Source organism: Ammospiza nelsoni, chromosome 6 (genome assembly GCF_027579445.1).
Source record: "Ammospiza nelsoni isolate bAmmNel1 chromosome 6, bAmmNel1.pri, whole genome shotgun sequence".
Taxonomy (NCBI): domain Eukaryota; kingdom Metazoa; phylum Chordata; class Aves; order Passeriformes; family Passerellidae; genus Ammospiza; species Ammospiza nelsoni.
This window is the reverse complement of record NC_080638.1, coordinates 53,185,208-53,207,404: the sequence shown is the minus strand read 5'-3', so window position 1 is coordinate 53,207,404 and position 22,197 is coordinate 53,185,208.

Below are 22,197 nucleotides of genomic sequence, written 5' to 3'. Positions count from 1 at the left end.
AAAGGGATGATGAGACAATGAGATGAACTGACTGCAGCCCCCCTTCCTGTCTCCCCGTGTCCCTGGGGTCAAGAAGGTGGAGAATTAGGAATGAAGTTAAGCCTTGGAAGAAGGGAATGGTAGAGGAAAGGTGTTTTAGGATTTAGTTTTTTATTACTTTGTATCTAATTGTGATTTGATTGATTTTTTCCCCCCCCAAAGCTGAGTCCATAATTGGTGAGTGATCTGTTCCTGTCATTACCTCAACTCACAAACCTTTCCTTGTATTTTCTCTCCCCTGTCCATCTCAGGAGTGATAGAAGGTCTTTGATGGGCATTTGGCATCCAACCAGCATCAACTCATCACAGACCTCCATAAATACCAGTAGAGCAGCACACCCAAAGTTCTTCTCCACAAGGACTGGCTGAAGAGAGCAGTAATTCAAGAAACAACAGCTTAACTCCAGCCAGTCAGCAAATCTGGATATCTTCTGGGCACTACCACAGATGCCAGCTAGCAAAAAAAAAAAAAAAAAAAAAAAAATGGGGAAAGTGTCAACATTTGGAAAAACAAAAGCACTTGGTGCCTTGTCCTGAAAAGGATCATTCATCTGTAACAAACCAGATATTCAGCTCTTTTGTCATGCCAGTTGGCTCTGGGCAGAGCTTCCAAGCAGAAGCTGGCTTCCCCTCCAAGCCTTACGGACCCTGCAGTCTGCCATCCATCAGGGAAGGGAACAAAGGCTGGGCAGGGCTGTGAGCCAGCCTTGGCTGGTGGGCAGAGCTGGTGCCAGCCACCCTGCCCTGCAGCAGCACTGCGCTCACGAGGGCCCGTGTGGCTCCTCCAATTAGGGCCCTGTCACTCAGCATCAGCTCCTGCTCCATCAGCATCTCAGTTTCAGGGATAGCTTGGCATCATCTCCCAGCCAGGCATCATGGAACTCATTCCCCCTCTCAGAAACAATTTAGCCCATCATGGAAACAACCGGATTAAGTTCTCTCCAGCTTCACCATAAATCCAGAGTTCTAAACTGAAGCTGCGCTCAAGAAATCATGCCTAACTCTGTGTATTGAATCTTTTCTTTATGAAAGCAAAAGCTGGAAGGTAGACAAGAATAAGAGTAAGAAAAACAAAGTAGATTCAGCAACCTTTTCTCAGCAGTGAATCCTACCCTATATCAGTTATATAACAATGGCTCAGTTTTGCTGTCAAAAACATTGTCAATCTGTGAATAAGAATCTGTAAAGCAAGACCATGCAAGATTAAAAAAGCTAGAATAAGAGAAAAGATTTGGGAATTGTCAGTAATTCAAAGTCTTTAGAGATGAATGCTGACATGAAAAGCTATAAGAACCTGAGGAGAGGAGAAAAGAAAAGAAGACCAAAAAAGCTGAGTGAAAATAGCAGCTTGGCAAAAATAATTACCAGTCTATTTTGAGTAACATAGTTCTTGCCCAGTATTTCCTTAAAGTCTGCATGTCCATCTAAGACTTGTCTGTAATTCCTGTGGTGATGAGGAAGGAGTAAACCTGCACATGTTGAGCTGGTGGCATGTTGTTCCCAGCATTCTACTGTGACTGTTAAGAAATAAATATTTTTGAGCACTCAAAAAATTGTGTAAAATACTGCCTTGAAGGTGCACCAAAAAAGTAACTCAGAGCTGAGCATTACATTTCCTATGATCTGAAACTGCTTTCAGGCCCCCTCAGTTCTAGAGTTATGTCAGTTTCTTTTCTTCACAGTTTGCCCAAGGGAGCCAATTAAACTTTTTGAGAATGAGAGCTGGGCTCAAATTCTGCTTTATGCATCACTGGCAGACTTGTTAGCCAAGCTGTAACTCCTGTATATTTGTAATTTTTTCCAAGTTGATGCATTAGCTGGAGAAATCCACCTGGGTCTCCAATCCCAGGCTGAGTTCGCAAAATGAGAAGAAAAAATTTTTATCTTGTAAACTGTACAAATTGGATTTGCAGTTGTCACAGAACTGTCACAGATCATGGAAATGTTTAAAAATTATTTTTTCTTTCATTATTATCTGGCTGTAAGAATCAGTTCTCTTTCACCACAATTCTTTCAAAACCTGAGCTGGGTTTGTAGACATCAAAAACCACAGCATTCCTTCCACCAGTGTCAGAAGGTGTCCCAAAAGAAACCAAAGGAGTCATTCCTGTACTCAATCTGATATACAGTGAGACCTGAGTAATCTGCACTGTAAGAATTTCTTCAATGCTACATCTATCCTAACCTGATGCAAACTGTACATAAAATGAATCCAACACTGATTATGTTAGAATAAATCGGATCTGGTAGAGTGCTTTTTAATTTCATGTGGGAATTTAAAGGTTTTTCTTTAATTCTTATGGTAATTTGCCAAAAAAAAGCTGTTTACTACAAGGTGGCCATTTGACAGATTGAGCTGAACAGTGCCAAAAAAAAAAAAAAAGTAAAATAAAATCCACAGAGTGTTGGAAATATTAATTTTCCTCTTCCTTTCTAGAAATTTCCTTTTCATGGGTTTTATTTCTCCATTCATAAATGTTTTTCTCTTGGCACTTTTATAGAAAATTTAATAAGATACCAGTTTCTCACAAAATGCTTCTACAAATCCAGGGAGGGTTAAATTCCTTCCCAAAGCATTAGAAATGGGAAAGGACTGCACGGCTACTCCATCATTCAGCAGGAGTGCTGTGGAGAGCTCCCTCTGTATGAAAGCTGCTCTCCCGTGGAAGGGATCTGGCTGTCTCAGTGGGATGCTGCTCTCTGACTCCAGCACCAGAGGGGCTTGAGGTCTAGAGTCTGATTCCCTTCTGAGAGGGAAAAATAGGGTAAGAAAATGCAATATTCATCCTGCTGGCCTGAAACATATGTGGAATCTATCAGGAAGCGAATGCAGCATAAATGTCATACGGTCAAGGCTCATCTATTGTTACCTTTTGGAGGCAGACAGCAAAGCCTTCATGCATTTCTGGCAACATTCAGTTCAGATACAAATGCTACTTCCTAACTTATTTTGAGTGCTACAGATAAAGGAAATGGCTTACATTCCCCACTGTCACTCACAGGGCTCACCTGTCTTTAGCGAGTCTTGAGCACCAGTATGAAAATGGGTCTCACATTTCACTTTTGCAAGAAAGAGTTTGAATTTCAATGGATTAATGAAGAGAATAACATACAACAGGACTCAGACTACATCCCTTTTTCTGGTGGGCAAGGTTGCTGCACTGTAACTATAAACTATCAGAAAGCTTAAAGCCAGCCTTCATTCTGTATATTAATGCACTCCAGGAAGTTCCAATGAAAAGCTGAAGATGAATTTTGACAGGTATATTTATCATGAGGGGTGGGAACAGAGGAGCTCCACTGGCTATTTGGTAATATTACTTATTTAATTGCAGGATTTTGGTATTTCTGCCTATTTACTAAGCTGGAATCACATCATCCCACATTGCCTTATTCTGAGGTTTTTCCATCAGATCTGAAGTCCTACACAACTCCATAGAAGGAGAAAAGTGAATAAGAAATTTAGGTGATTAATAAGTAAGTAAAGGCAGGAAATATAATTAATGTCAATCACCATGAATTCATAGCACCCAGAACCTGTCAAATCTGATGCATTTTTGAGAGAACAAATATAGTTGGTGACTGCAAGGGTGACAATGTAACTGAGATTTCTGTACAGTTCATGGACAAGTCAGCATATAGAACTCTGAATAAGAGAGGAGAACAGAAACTGGAGAGTCTGTGAAATGGATTTACAAGGGGCAAGACAACTGGTATGGAAAATTAATTATGAAAGGGAAGACATCATCAGATCTCTGCTCCAAGTGGGGTCCTATCCTCCTTTAATTAAATCAAGGAAACTGAAGATACTCTGCATCAAATTTAAGTTATTTAAGCTGTTCTGTTTTCCTCAGTGTAGTACCATGGATTAGACAGTCTGACGCAAATTTTATACTCCTGAAACAACAGCATAGAAAGTAAAGGGTGGGCAAATCCCTGATGGCACAGGGATGGCAGAGCAGTGACCCTGGCCAGGCTGTGCTGTGAGACCACACACCAGCTCCTCTGGTGTCCCTGCTGTGTGGGCACATTTACACTGACACAACCTGGCTGGAGACCTCCAGATCCTGCTGCCCAAATCTACTGCCACTTCTGGATATTACTGACTCATCTTTCTCCCTGCCAGGATTCAGTACCTGATCAGAGGAGCTGTAATTTTCTTTTTTTTTTTTTTTCTAGGAGAAATGTCAGTGGCCAATTTCCCAGTCAGTCAGTCATCATGATGATTGTAAAATTTCAAGCCCCTTTATTTCTTTTATACTGCTTTATGGTCCTGTCAACTTTCTAGTCCTGGTCTGTAATTTTTACACCCACCTCCAGTGAGTACTTTTCCTAAAGGAGTTTGCTGCTACTTTATGATCCTGAAAGGAAATCACATTTAGCAAAAATGTCTATTTAAAACTGAAAACCAGCTGTTTGAAGCTTATGTATCTGCTAGGCTGTAGATGCAGATTCTATAAAGCAAGTAGGAGCTAGCGATCCTCTTGAGATTAATGAGATTTTTTTTTTCTTTATTGTAAAGACAGATTAGTCCTAAAGCCCCCTTATAAATAATTGAGTTCTGCATTATTTTCCTCATAGTCTTTCCAGAAACAAAAAAAGATGACAGAATAATAGTCAGGCAGGTGTGAATTGTGCAGAGAGATTTGTCTTGAAATAATCATATTGGCAAATCAGAAAAATAACAACATAACAGAACAAACCCTTTCATTCCATCAAAGAAGATTTTTAGATGACAGAAGAAGAGAGGGATTTCAGTCAGCTACTTCAGAGCAGAATTCATTAACCTTTTTTTCAAGTATTATTTTTTTTAGTGCCAGCAATATTAACTTATGGCAGATTTGGGAAAAAAAATTACTAGTTCCACAAAAAAATGTGTTTGGTACAAAATTTTCACATTAATTTTACTTGGAAATTGTGATAAAAAAAAATCAAACAAACAAACTTGTGCTGAATATAACAGCAAAAAAATTCATGTAATCTCATTTTCTTACCAGAATGAATCAAGTGATTAATTTGCCTTGGGAAAATGCAATTTAAAATACAAAACCAGACATTCCTCTAAATCATGAGAAGAACCTGCAAGAAGTTACAATCTACCAAAAGAGTTTGCAAGCAGTAAAATCCTGCAAAAGCATTTGTCTCTTATTTATAGCTTTTAGGGATCTGGAGGTGATGCTTAATACTAGAATTTTATATTGAAGAAGGCCTAAAAGGGATCATTCTAACTCCACCAAATGCAAATAAAATATTACTGGCATCTAATCCACACGGAGAAGCATGCTGCCAGATCATTAGCATTTCATTTAGTGAAAGTAATGCCTAAATCTGCAGACCCTCTGGAGAAATCCATCTGTTCTCATTAATCAGGGCATCTGTTTTGGCAACTAGCTATTAACAAGAATTCTGTAGTCTGGATGGAAAATCCAAAAGCCATTTCTTTATGAATGTGATATCAGGTACCTTGTTTCATCTTTAGCAGATTTTTTTTTTAAATCCCCTCTCTTCTTTCTTGTCCCCCTGCCCTGTCAAACCCACACCTGCAAGTGCTTTACTGAATGGGTGCCTAATCTGTCTCCATGCCAGAGAAAGCACACAGCTTCCATCTGGGTGATGAGAAGATGGATGTTTAAGCATCCTTCATCAGACATACGAGCTTTGAATAATTGATCTGTGCCTCCCCGCCCGTGCGCGCACACGCTCGCGATGGCACGGAGCAGAGCTGGCAGGGAGAGTCTGCAACATTGCTCAAGCATTCCTTAAAGTTCAGCTTCCATAATGACACAGAACATTCTTTTATTTTGCATTTTATGGAGACGAACTGAGTCTAACACACTAAGTAACAGCTGGAAACAAATAACCTTTTCTTTTGACATTTCTTTCAGAATGTCTTGTGTTGTATTTTTTAATCTTTTCATTCAAATCCGTTCTTTGGATTTTTCTTGCTGAGAAGCTGAGAGGCTTCAGCAACAAAATGTAAACAATGGTTATGTGCTGCTGTGGAATGCAACAGGTGCATCTGTGATTGGCCCATCTTGGGTGTTTATAGTTAATGGCCAATCCCAGCCCAGTTAGCTTGGACTCTGTCTGAGACACAAACCTTTATTATTCATTCCTTTCTATTCTTAGCTTAGCTAGCCTTCTGAGATGAAACTTTTCCTTCTATTCTTTTTAGTATAGTTTTAATGTAATATATATCATAAAATAATAAACCAAGCCTTCTGAATATGGAGTCAACATTCTCATCTCTTCCCTCACCTGAAAACCCCTGTGAACACTGTCACAGTCTTAATTTTAACTGGTTATAACTTTAAAGAATCAAGTAATTCATTGTGTGATCTTTACATCATGATGTACATGAACAAATTTTCACCCACTTGTCATCAAGTTCTGTGAGGAGAAGTAATGTTTTAGCTGGTAAGAAAAACTACTAGTTTAATTTTATTAAATTAAAAATGATCATTATCACAGGTATGTGGAAACAAAAGCAAATACACCCTCTTTCCACTTTCCCAGCAATGAAACTAAGAGAAAAGGAAAAAAAACTTCTGTGAAATCTACTCTCTGTCTGCTTTCATATGAAATGTAAATTACTCATGGAGAAAAAAGAGCTGATGCATTAAATTGAAATATGAAACTGTTTCCCCCCACCTCCAATTATTTTTTTTTATTTGTTACCCCAGTGGAAATGCTAGTATTATCATTAGAATCAACTTCAATAAGAGGTAAAGCACAGTTGTAGTGACCTGCATACATGCTGGGGAATGGGGAACTTGAGTTCTAATTCTGGTGCTGAAGCTAATAACTTTGGAGGCCCCAGGCATTGTGCTCTGGCCTCAGATCACCACTCTATCCCTCTTCAGCAGAGCATTTTGTACAAGTTTAACTGCATGAGACACTCTGGGATTTAAGCAACTGGTTAACTGCTGTGCTGCACTGCAAGCTATTTGTTGTTTGCTATTGAACCTTTGAGTAATAAAGGAGACAAAGACGGAAATAGATCTTTAAGGTGCTGCTGAAGCCTGTGTTAGTTTTTGTAGTAGGTATAAGAGTTTTTGACATAGCAAAACTAAGCATAGATATAGTCATTTAAATTAAAGAGAGGGAGGTGATCCCTGAAGAGAGCTCTAAAATCTGTCATTTGCCTCACCCTTGGTGAGCCAGAGAGATTGAGATTATGATCTAATAATGGCTACTAAAGAATTTGCTTTATTGATGCTCGCCTGATATTAATGTAATTGTTATATTTACACCAGGAACTTTCTGATGTAGAGAAATACAGTATTTCCTAGAATAGTAACTTTCATGTGATTCTTTAGGAGGACAAAGCTCATTACAAAACAAGTGTATTTTTGTATAACAGTTAACACAAATAACTTGATCTTTAAAACTGATGAGCAGTAACAGCTCCTGAAACCAGTGGAAGCTGTCATTATTCTGCATTGTGCCACTTCACACCCTGTATTTGTCTTTTCTTCTCTATCTATAGAGATGACAATACCTCTTCACCTATCTGGGATGACTGACATCAAAATCAACTCTCTGAGACTGAACAGTAAGATTCCAGGGTATATTAAAAGCCTGCCAGTTCAGTATGCTCAGAAATATATTAACTGTTTGCTTTTAAAAATATATATATGATTGTTAACACTTTACATTTTAATGGCAATCATAAGAATAGGAACTGAAATAGCTTCTGAATATATTTGATTTGAAGCAAAATAATCACAACAGCATAACTTTCCTTAACAATGAGATTTCCATGAAAAATAATTCTGCCCAATAAGACATTACAGAATCCTAGTTGTGAAAATAAACAGGTGCTTCAGTTACTATAAAAAGGGACAACATCTGGAGAACTCGTACTCAATTTACAGGCTAAATATAATCTAGTCTCTCATTTTCCACATGTATCTGATTATGTTCACAATATCAGTGAGAAATTAAAAGTAAAGACTGAAGAATTAATCATTCCTTGACTATTTGACTGAGGAGAGTGCACGGGTGGGTCCCAGGACCAGATCTATTCCTTGCAAAAGATAAAAGTCACAACCTGGCTGTGAAAATTCAAAACTTTGACGAGCAATGTTCCTCTTAAGGACTTTAACAGAAAAAAAAAAAGGTTAGAAAGTAGGATGTACTAATATTGCTAATACTAATGGGATACTGTAAGGCATCAAAAATATCTTTTCCAGATGATTCATAGAGACAAATTTGGAGATGAGGCATGACTAGAGATTGAGGGGGGTGATAGGGAATTCAGCTTTGACAAAGGAGTTGTGTCTGGCCTCCTTTGTGCTTTACTTGCCCACCTTTAGGTTATGTTGTGGATAACATAATCCTCTGGAGAAGGGCTCTTCCCTCAATAGTGGAGATTAAGAAAAGAGCATGTTATAAAGATGCTTTGTATCCTAATAAACAGAAGCACTGTGAAAATGCCACCTGATTACTTTGGAAAAGGTTAAGAAATGCCTTTGGACCCCAGTAGCAGACCAAGATGCAGTGTACCACAGGATGTGTGAACTGGCAGCTGTCATCAAGGAAGCTGCTATTGTCACTCTTCTATCTATAAGAAAGATCTTACCAATATCCTTGATAATGTAATAGAAAAACCTCCAAATTTCACTGATCAGTTGGCAAACTCTTCTCAGACTCATATACCCAGTTGCAGCCATTATCTGAAAGCCTGGGGGAGAAAAATAATAAAATAATTACAAAAATATGCAGATTGTTGGAGCAGAGACATCCTTCTGCCAAATATTTGCTTGAAAGTAACTTTCAGTGATGTCTACTTTGAGTGCTAAAACCTAGGATGGAATTTGAAGGGAAAAGATCCACCACATTTATACAACGTTTATGTTGAATAGGTAATAATTTATCTTTGTTGAAGTTAGTGAAATTGATTTCACTGGGCCCATGTTTAATTTAATGATGTTTCAGATCAGCTTTAATCCTCTGTTGGGAGCATCTAATCTTTTATTCTCTCATGGTTTTAGTCAAGAAGTGGTGATGACAGCTCTTTCATGCAACGACTCCTTGACTAGATGCAATGCAGTGACTTCAAGCAATGACTCCTTCACTAGATCTTTCAAAAATATTTCCTGAGTGTTTTGAATTTTGTTTTTAATATAAAGGCTATAAATCACTTTTATAGAAAATGAATTGTCTTGAAAGTTCATAAAGCCAGACAGGAAAACATAGGGTGTTTCCACTTGTAATGCCTTTGATGGTCATTCAACCTTCTCCTGCAACAATACTGCCTTAAGGCAAAAGGGGTTTTGTTGGGTTTTTTTTCTCTCCTCCAAAACTTCATTTACAGCTATAACATGTTATAACAGCCTTGGTGCCTTTCTAAATTGCCACAATTCCTACAGTTGAGTAGGGCTGAGCTGCAAGGTGCAGCCTCATTATGAATTTCCTCACTGCTCTGGCTCACTTCTCTCTGAGCTCAGAGTTGTGTGTTCAAACACAAACTTCTGCATAGATGATCACTCACAAAAACACAATCCAGAGATAATGAAGTGTAAGGTAATTGATTTATTCATATTCAATAGAGACTAAAGCTTATAAATCAACTTTAACTTCGTATAGAAGTGAACCCAATAAAAGTGACAGATATATTAATAGCAAATTTTTGAGTTATGCAGTTTGCCTAGTGAAATTTATTTTCTCTGAGCAGAAGACTAGCTAACAGAAAAAAAAATTGTTTTCAGCCATGATTATATCAATAGAGTAAAAAACTTCTAACATTCTGTATTTTTATGTCAGTCCATGCAGATTAGCCACATACTGAGATTTAAAATGTTTGCTTCATGGGAATTTGTCATTTAGAACAAGGTAAAAGATAACTCAAGAGGTTTGCCCTGCATATATTTTTTGTTAAAGGCACTTCATTTCAGAATTCTTTTCATCTGTAAAATGCTAATTCTGTGATGTTCAGCTTTCTTCTGAAGCCATGTCTGAATCTTCACACTGCCATGCTCTGGGCACGTGTTAAGGTTCAAGCACAGAGTGCCCTGGTGTCAGTGTAGCTGCTGCCCCACAAAAGATGGTGATTGAAAAAAAACCCAAAGAAGCAGAAAAAACAACTGAGGAGATGGAGACATCAGTAGAAGGAGCTTATCTAAAATTAGAGCCAGATGCCTCACTAAGCCCTAGATAACACTTCATTTCATGCAGCCTTTGTTTACCAGATTTCTTCTCTGCATGAATCATAAGAATGTACCTCTGGTTCAGAATAAATGCTACCCAAAGCTAGCAAAGCACACCCTTATTTTCTTTCTCAGTGTAAAATTAATCCCAGCAGGTTAGAGAAGTGCATTAATTTAAATGAGTGGATTTAGAAGCAGTATAACTCAGAGTACACTTTCTTTTTCCTACCTGCCTGTCTACCCTGTCTGCTCACCATCCTTAATGAGAGTCAGACACCTCAAGTTTTAAAACTCAACAAAAATCCATCACAGTCTGGTGACATCTGTTGTATTACATAATTGGAACTGTTTTATGAGCTCTCCAACATTGCATCTGAAATTATAACAACAACTTCACTTCCTCTTCTTTGTGTGGAAGCCAACCTTTGACGCACATCGCTGGAAGGTAGATTTATACTGTTTAAATAAAATCATTCTGGTTAGGAATGTTTTGACTCAGATTCCCTGCCCTTCTCTTCCTTCCCACAGAGGCCAATACTATTGTTTTGAAACTGAAATCCTTAATGAGACAGTGTTTGTTTCAGTGAAACTTCCAGGATGAAACTCAAACAGATCCTGAAACTCTCATCCCCAAAAACCCAGCTGCAACAGGATTGTATCTCAGAGCATACTAGAATGACTGATTTGTCCTCTAAGTTTCTTTAGGGGGAACATCCATTATGCCTAGGATACTGACACTGTAGTCTGATGACTGTTAACCAGAATCAATTCTTTGCTAAGTAAGAGGCAGAGGAAATTCTGAACTTGGGCCATTCCTATCTCAGAAAGCCCTCTGGCCACTTCCAATGAATTGGAAGACGCTGAGAAAACCTCTCCTTTTCAGAAATCAAAGGAAATTACAATATTACAGTTATCTGATTTTATATTTGGTCATAAAAATATTTGAACAGGAATCTGAAGATGAAACTGGACTGAAAGGGAGAAAGAAATAGTCGAGTGCACAGTTCCACAATCAAAAGCAGAGCTAATTACTTAATAAGGGCAATAAGCTCCCAAAGTAGCTTAGAGAGACTGTGGAGACTTGGTAGAAATCCCTCTGGAAAATAAAAATTTAAGTAAATAAACAGAAATCAGAAGAACTGGCAATTACTTGTAAATTGGTAAAAAGTGTCAACAGGATAAAAATAAAAAGAATGACAGTAATGAAACCTTGCCCTTGTAACAGCAAATATAAACTTATAGCAAATAAAAGCAGAATGTAACCCGGGCAGATTAGTACAGGAGGGAGGTTCTGGGATGGGAGAGTTTTGTTTTAGAGACAAGCTGAACCCAATTTAGTGCTGGACCACAGGACACCCCCACTGCAAAAGAGACAATGGAACCATTTCAGATAAGATAAATTGCCTGAGGGAAGCTGCTGTTGGGCAGCAGTGACCAGGGAGACTCATACCAAATGAATCACACCCAATGATTTACCAAAAGAGGCGACAAACAGGAGAGAATCCAGTGCCATGAAACAAGAGGGCCGACGACTTCATAGACCGAGTATGAAATTTTAATTCCCACCGAGGTGAGAATAAAAAGTGTTAAAAGGAAATTATACTGATTTAATTTTTTGTTCACCGTTTATTTTCAGGCACTTATGAATGATGAAAAATATAAATAATGCTAAGCCCTGGCAGAGCAGCAATTTCTCTGAAGGTTTAATGAACAGATGAAAACAGCTAAAGATGCCTCAGATATATCTTGTCCCACTGCTAAGCTGAGAGCAGAAGGAACAAGACCTGAAATTCTCCTGCCTTCACAGCCTTGCTTTTCCATATCTGTGCCCTCATGCTTCTCTGGTTTGGAGGAGAAGTCTGCTGAGGAGGTGGCAGTTTGATGGTGAGCAGAAGTGTTATGATAGAAAGAGTTAACAAAGAAGACAGAGCAGGAAGGAAAAGCATCCAAGTCATTCTTCACAGTTATGCTCATCACTTTTTCAAACAAGGATACAGTGCTATTTTTAGCAAGGTTCCTGGAAACACAACATGCTGAATATTCATTATCCACACCAAAAGATACAAGATGGTGAGCAACATTGTTCAAATCTGTCTTTTCTTTCACAAAATGGATGAACCTTAAAGTCACGTATATCAAAGTACTTGAATTTGCTTGTGCAGTATTTTGCAATTAGAGATGTCCAGACAACTTCCAGCAAATGATTAATCTCTCTCTCTGTCAAAAAAAAAAAAAAAAAAAGAAAAGGAAAAAAAAAGAAAAAAAAGAAAAAAAAAGAAAAAAAGAGTGTTAATCATTCTAACTATGTTTTTGTTTGAGATCTAACAGATCCACAACTTGCTGTTTTCCTGATGACTTGTCTACTCCCTCAGCTGCCAAACTAGGAAGACCTGGTCAAGGACTCATCAAGGGCATCCAAGTTTTTTGTTTCAGGATGCAGGTGGCCCAGACTGGAGGGCAATCAGGCACTGTACTTCCTTGTGAAATGGAGTTAATTTCCCTTGCACTGCTGGACACTTTCATCAAGATTCTTCATCAACTTTCCATTGCTTTCAAGGGAAATAAAAATTTCCATGAGAAGAGAAGTCACTAGAAACATAGATTTCCATATGGAAAACAATTTCTTTTCCTTCATAAAGGGGCTTGTGCTGCAGATACTGCAAAGCAGGGACACAAAGGAAGTAATAAAGTAGTTGCTTAAGGGATCAGCTATGTAAAGCATGAGGAAGTAGATCTTCTGTGAGGGGAGAGAAAAAGCTTGTGAACACATAGTTCAATAGCTTTGTATGTGTATAGGGACTAATCTGACTTTCTGAGGCCATCCAGCATCTGCTAGGAAGACACATTTCCCAAGTGCTCTCTTAGTTGATGATAATTTTAAATAGATTTTGTGCACATAGAGTGATTCTGAGTTCACAGCAGCACATCTCACGACTCAGTGTGGCAAATAGCCAGATAAAGATCACAGCCTCACTGACAAGTCTCATTCTTCTCAGTCCTATTTCAGAGCTCACAGATACCTGAAATAGATTGCTTTGCATCCAAAATAGCCTACTGTGTAGCACTACATACCTTGGAAAATCTGCATCATTTATGGAATCATAACTAAAAGGCAGAACGGACCATTAGATCATCTTTCTTTGTAGTCATGGCATGATGGTGACATTTCAGATCAGTGACATCTGCCAAACAGCTCTGGATATTTTATCTTTCCTAAAAGATCTTGCTGCCATATTGAGCATAAAATCTCACTAGTGACTATTTTAAGTTTTATGGGAATTCAATAGGAGCAAGAATCACCACTGCATTTTTAGGGAAACCCAGTCTGTGAAGACCAATATCCTTCAGGTTGGCCAGGTTGCATTTCACCTCATTCCTTGATGGGTTATGGCTACACCAGGAAATTCAAGCATTTCTAGGATCATCTAAAACATTTGTTGAACTGCTAGAACTGCTAGTCCCAGACACCCTTTGGCACATTTTATGCCTCCAAAGCTGCTCCTGGGAATGGCTGAGGAGTTCACATATACCAGAGACCTTTCCAAAGGCAGTCAGCACACAGCTGCTCCTTTTTGGAGGGATGGGTTAATTTACTAGCCCAGGTATAAGGCATTCTGTGGCAGTCAGCTTAAGTACTTGGGAATGCTCATGGCACATTTAATGGATCTACAGACACATTCATAAGGAAAAAAGTTAAACAAGCAACCAAAGTGTCAAAATATTGACCAGGCACCAAGAAGGTGGAATGACCAGAACTAGACAAGAGCATGAGGGAAGGTACTGTTCAGTCAGATTTTGTCACACACACATCTGCATGTATCACACAAAGCCTTAATTGCTTAAATGAGGTATTTCCATTCTTCTGGTATAGCAGTCTTAATATCATTTTGCTGTTAAAAATGAAAAGTTATACAATCTATTGCTATTACAGAAGTTATTTATCTCTCAATGTTGCAAAAGTCTTTTTTCTACTATTTGTTTAGGTGTTGTTTTCTCCTAAAATACAGAAGAATTGCCCAGATCTACTCAGCTGAAAGTAATCAAAATATGTACAATAAGAGAGTCAGAAAATGCAAATAATTCTGTGCTAGGAATAATTCATATATGGTAACAGGAGGGGAAAAATGAGAAAATTAAAGGCAGGTTTTTAGGTACTCCCCAAACAAGGTTAGTCCAGAATTATCATCAATATTTATTCCTAGCTCTGTTACAGATTTTCTTGCACCTCACTAAGATTTGCAACAGTTGTGGATTTTCTGTTTCCCATATAAGCACATTGATTCTGATGTCGCTTACAAGAAGCTTTGGAGCTTGAAAGAATTCACATTTTTAAATTACTTTATCTTCTTCAGATGAAAAGATCCATAAGAACATAAAGTAATTTTTCAGAATCTGAAGCAGCTTTTGAGTTCTGCTCAACCATATCTTGACATGCAAAAAGAAAAGAAAATAATAGGAATATGCACCTGATACCTCACGTGGCACAGTAGTAATGATTATTTTATTAGCAAAAGGAGTGAGTCAAAAAGTAAGGAAAATTGTATAACCAGTTTGCATGCATGTATTTATACTGCTGGCATGATTTCAAATGAAAACACTGTCCTAAGTAAAGGTGAGTAGGGAGATATTTAATTTAACTTAGAGTCAGGCAGAAGCAGAGAAGGCATAAGCTTTGAGAACCGTTCCTCTTTTTTTCCCCATGGAAAACTCCAATTTGATTTATTAATATCTGTGATTCACATAAAGCAGAGATTTCTTAACATGTGCAATCCAAGAGAAAGGCAGTGCTCAGAGAAAGACTTTTGTCTTCCAAAAAAGTGCTGTCTTTTGAGCCATTATTCCTCCCAGGCCCCAGCCACTGTATACAAAATATTTTAAAGACATCTCTAAGAATTCCATACAGCAAGAAAAGCATCTGTCCCTGTCAAAAATTCAGATGGATAGATTATGAGATGTAAAGCAGATTTGTGTCCTTATTTTTTGTTATATAGAAACCCATAGATCATCTGTAATGACTAGACCTCTTAGTCTTCAGTTGTTTTGCATAGATTGACTACTAGCTAGTAGTCAAAAGATATATGTAGTCACAAACTGTTAAATTCATGAAATGAGTCATCCCACATAAGGAAGTAGCTGAGTGTTATGAGACAATTTGGCACAGAAATACAGATGAGTCCAATTTGTAGCAAAGCAAATTCAGGTAACAATGAACTCTACTTGCATAGACAGGAACTGGAACATTTGACAAAACAAAATTTCTTAACTTGACTGTCCAAGTAATCTGACATAAACTGGCATAACAGCTCCAGCAAATATTTTGTTATGACGGTGTAACCCATTTATGTGCTCACTTCCCCAGAGACCACACAGATTGAACTGTTCCAGCACTGTCTGGCCTGTGCCATGCAGGTTTGAAACAGAACCCTTCTTTCTGTCCAGGCAAACTCTGTACAGTTCAGGCACTTCAGTTCTGATGCATTTAAGAAGAAAATTGCCCCCTCTCATCAAAGTTGCTTTGATTGTGTTTGGAGCTACGAGCTCTTTGTAACGCTCTTAGGGCATTAAACATATTCCTTCAGAAAAATTAAATGCTTGCTGTGGAAGTAATTAACACAATACAATTGAAACAAAGATTGAGGTAATCAGAGAAGATCTAGTGATCTTGATGGCTGGGTAACTGAGCTTTCACCTGCTGCCCTGTAAGCAAGAATGACCTTGTGGTCATGCTTGCAGCTCAATCAGCAGCTGGCAACCTCAGGCAGTCACAATGTGCTTTGGGCTGGTTTTCTGTTGTGTGTCTCCTGACAAAGTGTGTGCTGTGTACCAAGGAGCCTCAGTACTGAACACATTTAGCACCAAGTAGTTATTCTCTCACCTTAAAGTTATTTTATACCAATGCCTTTGTCAAGGGAGGAGGTGTTTCTCCTTCATGGCGTTCTTCCTTGTTCTTTTCATCAAACTTATAGGAAGGGATTAGCAAGGAACACTTTCAGCAGTTTCATGTGCTTCTGGGGTCAGTCACAGTTTGTAGTAAGACTTGCATTATGGAAACAGAATTTATTCCACTCCCTAAGGAGAAATTATACATACTTCATCTGGAAAAAAACTGTCTGGGTTGCACAGAAATAATCAGAGCAAGCAAGAGGATTGCTTGAGTGTTCACTCAAGAACACTTCTTCATGTACAGAATTGTTACGATTATTTCTATTACCTGGAAAATTAAATCATATTATTGAACTGTATGAAACTTTGATGAAGAATTTGGAGGAAAGACTTTAATAAGTATTTTGACTGAGAATTATTAAAGGTTCATTTCATTTTTACAAGTACACAGGAAGCATCTGAATTGTAAAGTGTTCTTTTATACAGAGCTCATTTATTGTAAGCAGATCTGAGGCTCTTATTTTACTCTTGATGTAGTTGTCTGCTACAGCAGGTTCCTTTTCTTACCATATTGAAAGGAGCTGCTGAGCTCAGTGTACTTCACTTTCTTTGAATGGTCACACCAATTTGTGCAGGCAGATCATTAGCATATCATAACATCACACTGCAATGTTTATGCATGAGATGCTATCATTAAAGTATGTGCTAGTCTCGTGCAAAAATCAAGGAACTCTGAAAGTCTTATGTCTAACACAGCACTAGAAAGAAGCAAGGGAGAAGCTGGTGATGAAAAATCAAGATCTCATAATGTGGTAAAGTGTCCAGATGGAAAAGCCAATTGCAGCACTCTTCCTGTGGCCTCCTTTTCCAACCTAGCACAGTTGTACTCCATTATCTACTATATCTCTTCCTTTTAAAAAGAAGAAAAAAAAATCTAGTATTTCTAGGAGTAGGAGTAAAGATTCCAAAAAAAAAAAAGGATCTGAGAAAGGCTGACCTTGAGGGGAGAGGAGCTCTGAGAAAGAGGAAAAAACAGGGATGAATGTTGGGATACAGCTAATTCTAGGGCAGAAAGGAGCAGTCTGTGATGGCATGAAGGAAGAAGCTTGTCAAAGGGCTGAAATGAGCCAGACACTCCTTAGACCAGAGGAGCTGGGCACCAAAGTCAGATCAGATCTCAGTTTGAGTGGTGAGTCACAATACAGAACAGCTCCCATCTTGCCCTTCTCACCCAGCATCAGTGTGTGCATCAACACCAGCCTCCTGTTCTGTATTCTCTACAGTTTGCAATTCAGCAAGCCCACAGGTCATTCATGGATTTTCTTATGGTAAAGGTATAATAAGATGCTCTCATTTAAATTACATTTTTCTACCACTACTATCGCACTTACCTAGTAAGAGACAAGTCTAGCAAAACCACACAGGGTATCCTTAAAAGTGTTTTGAACGAAAACATAACTCATTCTTGAAAAAAAAGGACCATCAAAGTTTGAAAGTGGACACAAATTGCAACACTGGAATCAAGCCTGCTTTCTTTCTTTCTTTCTTTCTTTCTTTCTTTCTTTCTTTCTTTCTTTCTTTCTTTCTTTCTTTCTTTCTTTCTTTCTTTCTTTCTTTCTTTCTTTCTTTCTTTCTTTCTTTCTTTCTTTCTTTCTTTCTTTCTTTCTTTCTTTCTTTCTTTCTTTCTTTCTTTCTTTCTTTCTTTCTTTCTTTCTTTCTTTCTTTCTTTCTTTCTTTCTTTCTTTCTTTCTTTTCTTTTCTTTTCTTTTCTTTTCTTTTCTTTTACAAAAATCGGGACCAACTGAAAAAGTTGCATCTGGAACAGATTTCTCTCAATTATTTTTTCTAAGTGTTCAGTTTTTAGCTTGGACACAGCTGATGAATTATGCATGTTCTAAATGACAGAATTACAATGAAGCTGCCTGACTGGGATGGTAGAGAATGGGGGCAGGAAAGCAAAGGTTAAAATTAATATCTTAGGATAAGTATATGTAATTAAAAAATCATCTAACAAATATGCATAAATAAAATAACTGGAGGGGAGAAAAAAATCCAATGGAAGTCACAAAATATGAAAAAGGAAAAGATCATACAGGTCCCCTAGGAATCCTGAATATTAATTGAATCACAATAGTAATAAGCTGTAAGTTTTAAAATACTTGTTTCTTGACTCTCTGCCAACAGAAATTTAGTGACATGCCCACCATCTTGCAGAGATCTCCAGAGATGAAAAGACTATAGATGTGCATAAAGTGGCCTAGATTAATATGATGACACTTCAAAAGCATGAGTTGGAATATTCCCCATTTCATCTTGAGCTGTGAATAATTCATCACTTTAAAACATGGGGGTTTTAAAACTTAGATGCAGACTTAGATGCATAATTATTGGATTTCCTTTGATCCATATTGTTTGTTTAATCCGTTACCTAACATTAGGAAGTATGCCTTGTAATAAGGCATACTTATTACAAGAGGAATGAAAATACTTAAAAACAATACTGAAGCATCTAAAATCATTTTTACAAATCTTTTTAGCAGTTCTGTGTCTAAAGCCTTTGGGTTTTCTACATTAGGGAAAAGTGGAAGTTAGGTCTTCATGATTCAGTTCAATGTGGCATTCTAACTTTGACTAAATCCTTGATTCCAGCTGCCTAACTTGGATGACAAATTTATCTAGAACTGTAGAAGCTACATACATCACCAAAAAAATACAGGTATTTTGTTTTCATGAAGTTCCATTATCTATTTTCGTATAGTATAAATTAATGGTTTGGCTTGTTGTTACTATGTTAATTATACTAAACATGTACACTCATCTCTATAAAGAAAAAAATATTTTAAGATATTATTTAAGCAAATGAAACTTGGTAAATGATCTTTCTTTTGTGTTAATATCCTGCACTGTTCATGTCAAGTCTATAATAGGAGATGGCTTCTAGCCCAGATAATCTATTTATAGTCAAAGTGGCTTTAATACCCTTAATTACAAACTAAGATTTGTTAATTTTCCCAAACAGATCAGTTTCACAACTTAGAAAAATATGGCTCACCCTCTTTAGGTGTGAGGCATGATTATGAATTGAAGACACTTCCTGCTGCTGAGAACAAAACAAAGCTAACTCTGAAATCTTCCCAGCGCTCAACAGGAGCACAGCAAGGGCAGTTCCAGGACCCAGCAGGGAGCAGAATCCACAGCTATGCTTTCCCAGCTGTCTGCAGGCCTTAGGAAGGATGCCTATAATCCTACATCCTCCTGAATCTCATCCAGCTAGTCCACAAGAGATGGCAGCCCAGGAGACCCTGTCATTTGCCTCCATACATGAAGACTGTAATAAGGTGTAAAGTCTAAATAAGTCCAACCATTCTTATAGCACATTAAACACACCATAAGTGAAGACAAACCTCTCTTTGGCTCATAATATTTTTCCCATCAGCTTTTAGAAGTTGCCTGTTGGAAATCAGCTGAAAAAGATGGGTTTACAGACTTCTGAGTCAATAACTGCTGTCCTACCTTTGCTCTGTCAGAGGTCTAAGTTGTTTAAAAGAGCATTAACTTATGAGCATGTTCTTGACAAATAGTGCTCTTGACTGTGGTTGAAAGAAATGAAACTATCCTGAAAATGCATCTGCAGTGATCTCAGCTTCTAAAGATGTTTCCATTTCCTTTCCAATATACAAACTATTATCCTCAACCCATAAAATCTCATGGTTCACACTCAGATACTTTAATGGAAACACATGTCTTAGTCTTCAGAAATATTAGGAATCTATGTGAAATCCTGTCCCTCATGAAACCCATCAGTTTTTACAATACCTGTAAGAGAACTGAGACTTCACCTGATGCTCCAATGCAGAGCTCTTTGAAATAAGTGCAAAGGTTGCATTGACTCAATGTCAGTTTGGTGGTGGATCTATGATAATACAAAATTCTTCTTGCAGTAGCAATGTGTGATCCCCAACAGACTGAATAAGGCCAGAACCCATTTTCAGTACAGAATAAGAACAGTTCTCTTTCCCAGTCTTTGCAAGGATAGTGTGCAGTGAAATACCCTTCCATACCCTCCAACATGGAAACCAGCAGCTGTGTCTACTCTTTACTGCAGCCTGTCAGGATTTTCCTTCCACTGCCATGTTTTACAGCTCTTTTAACCCAACTAAGCTACTGGCATCCACAGCATCCTATAGACATACAATGGGAGTTGTGAGGAAAAAAAAATATTATTTGCCTTTGTTTTCAACTTGATATTTGAGTGTTTTATTTGCTATTCCCTTGTTACTGTGTTCTGAGAAACAGTGAAAAGCATTCCTTACCCATCTCCTATACGACATTCTCTATATTACATCTGCTTTCTGTTATATTTTTTAGGGAAAGGGTTCTAATCTATTTAGTCTTTCCTTACACAGAAGCTCCCCATCACACTTGCTGTCAATCTTTATTACATTTCATTTCCTCTGAAACCTGAAAGGGACCAACTGTGAAGTTGCACATATTGTTCAAGGTGCAGGTGCACTGCGAATTTGAATGGTGGCATAACCATGTTTCCTGCTGACTTCCTTACTCTTTTCCTAGTGCATTCCACCACCTGACTTTGCTTTTTTGATCACAATTGAGTACTATGGTGATGTTTTCTGAGCACAAGCTGAAGTCCCTCCCAGACTTCTTCCTGTAATAGTGAGCACTAATTTAGAGATATTTGCTGTGTATGTATATTTAGGGTTATTTTCCCCTGAAAGCTCAAATGGCTTTAATCAACACTGAATTTCCTCTGTTATTTTATTGCCCAGTCACTGGTGTAACACTCTTCCATCACAGCTGGCTCCCCATCTGACTAAGCTGAATAATTTTCTCTCATCATCAGGTTTTGCCCCCTCACTTTTCATCTGTTTCCCAGGACACCAACAGACATGCAGAACAGAACAGGATCCCTGTGTGGTGTCTTTGATACCTTCCATCCATTAATGCTCTATCCATTAAATAGCTACTAATCCAGGAAAGGACCTTCTCCTTTATCTCATGTTAAATTTTGGGTTCTAAAAGAGTATTCAAAAAGAAACAGCAGTCAAATGCTTTTTGAAGGCCTAGATACAGACATAAAAATTGAGTATGCAAATATAAGTCAACTGAATCTTAGTAAAATTCTTCACCAAATTAATAGATTTGCAACGCACTGCTTATTTTACAATTGACATTCCAGCTGTTCTATATGCCTAATTAACTATATGCCTAACAAGGCATCCATATGTTTTCAGCTTTTTTCTGGGGTCAGATTTTAGGAGGGCTTTTGTTTTTGTTAGGTCTTGATTTTAGGTGGGAGTTTTTTGCTTGATTGGTTGGGGGTGTTTTTTTTCCTTTTATTTTTTGGGTTTGGTTTGGTTGTTGTTGTTTTCCCCAAACAATAATTTGTCTGGTATGAATAGAAAATTTACTTTAGATGCCATGTGAATGTTTTTTTAAGTGGTGTCACTTTTGCTCCTTACTATTCCTTTGTATTGATGCCACTTAAAAGACTGTGGTATATAACACAGTAACTCTGCAGCTTCACCTCTGAACTCTGCTGGTATTTCATGGCAAACACCACATGGTTTTGATAATCCTGTTATATTTACATTTTCATGTAGTTTTTAGTTTCTATGTATTATTTTCTTTCTAGTGAAGACTCACTATCATCTTGTTCTAGAAATTGCTTTTTAACAAAACAAAACAAATTTTATTTTCAGCTTCCAGGACATTTGAACGACTGGGGACTTTCTATATTTTCGCATTCGTACAGACACTTGTCTTCTACTTACAGAAGGTCTCAAACCAGATGCATGTTGTGTAGGAGGTCCATGCTGCCCCCCTTACCACATGGCAGGTGATGAAGGACTCAGCAATGTCAGCAATCCTTGCTGTCCTTCAGCAGGATTATCCCAGGAAAGTGATCAATAGAAAAAAGTGGTTTAATCCAGCAGTCAGCAACAGATATCTCGAGCAGAACTCTAGAGATCCTGTATGCTAGACGAAAAAAGTAAAACAACCAGAGAGGGGAATTTCAAGGATTGTCCATAGACAAAAACATGCAAACAGACAAAAGCAGCACTGTGCAAAGTGACCAAATACTGGCATTTTTCTTAGGAAGGGC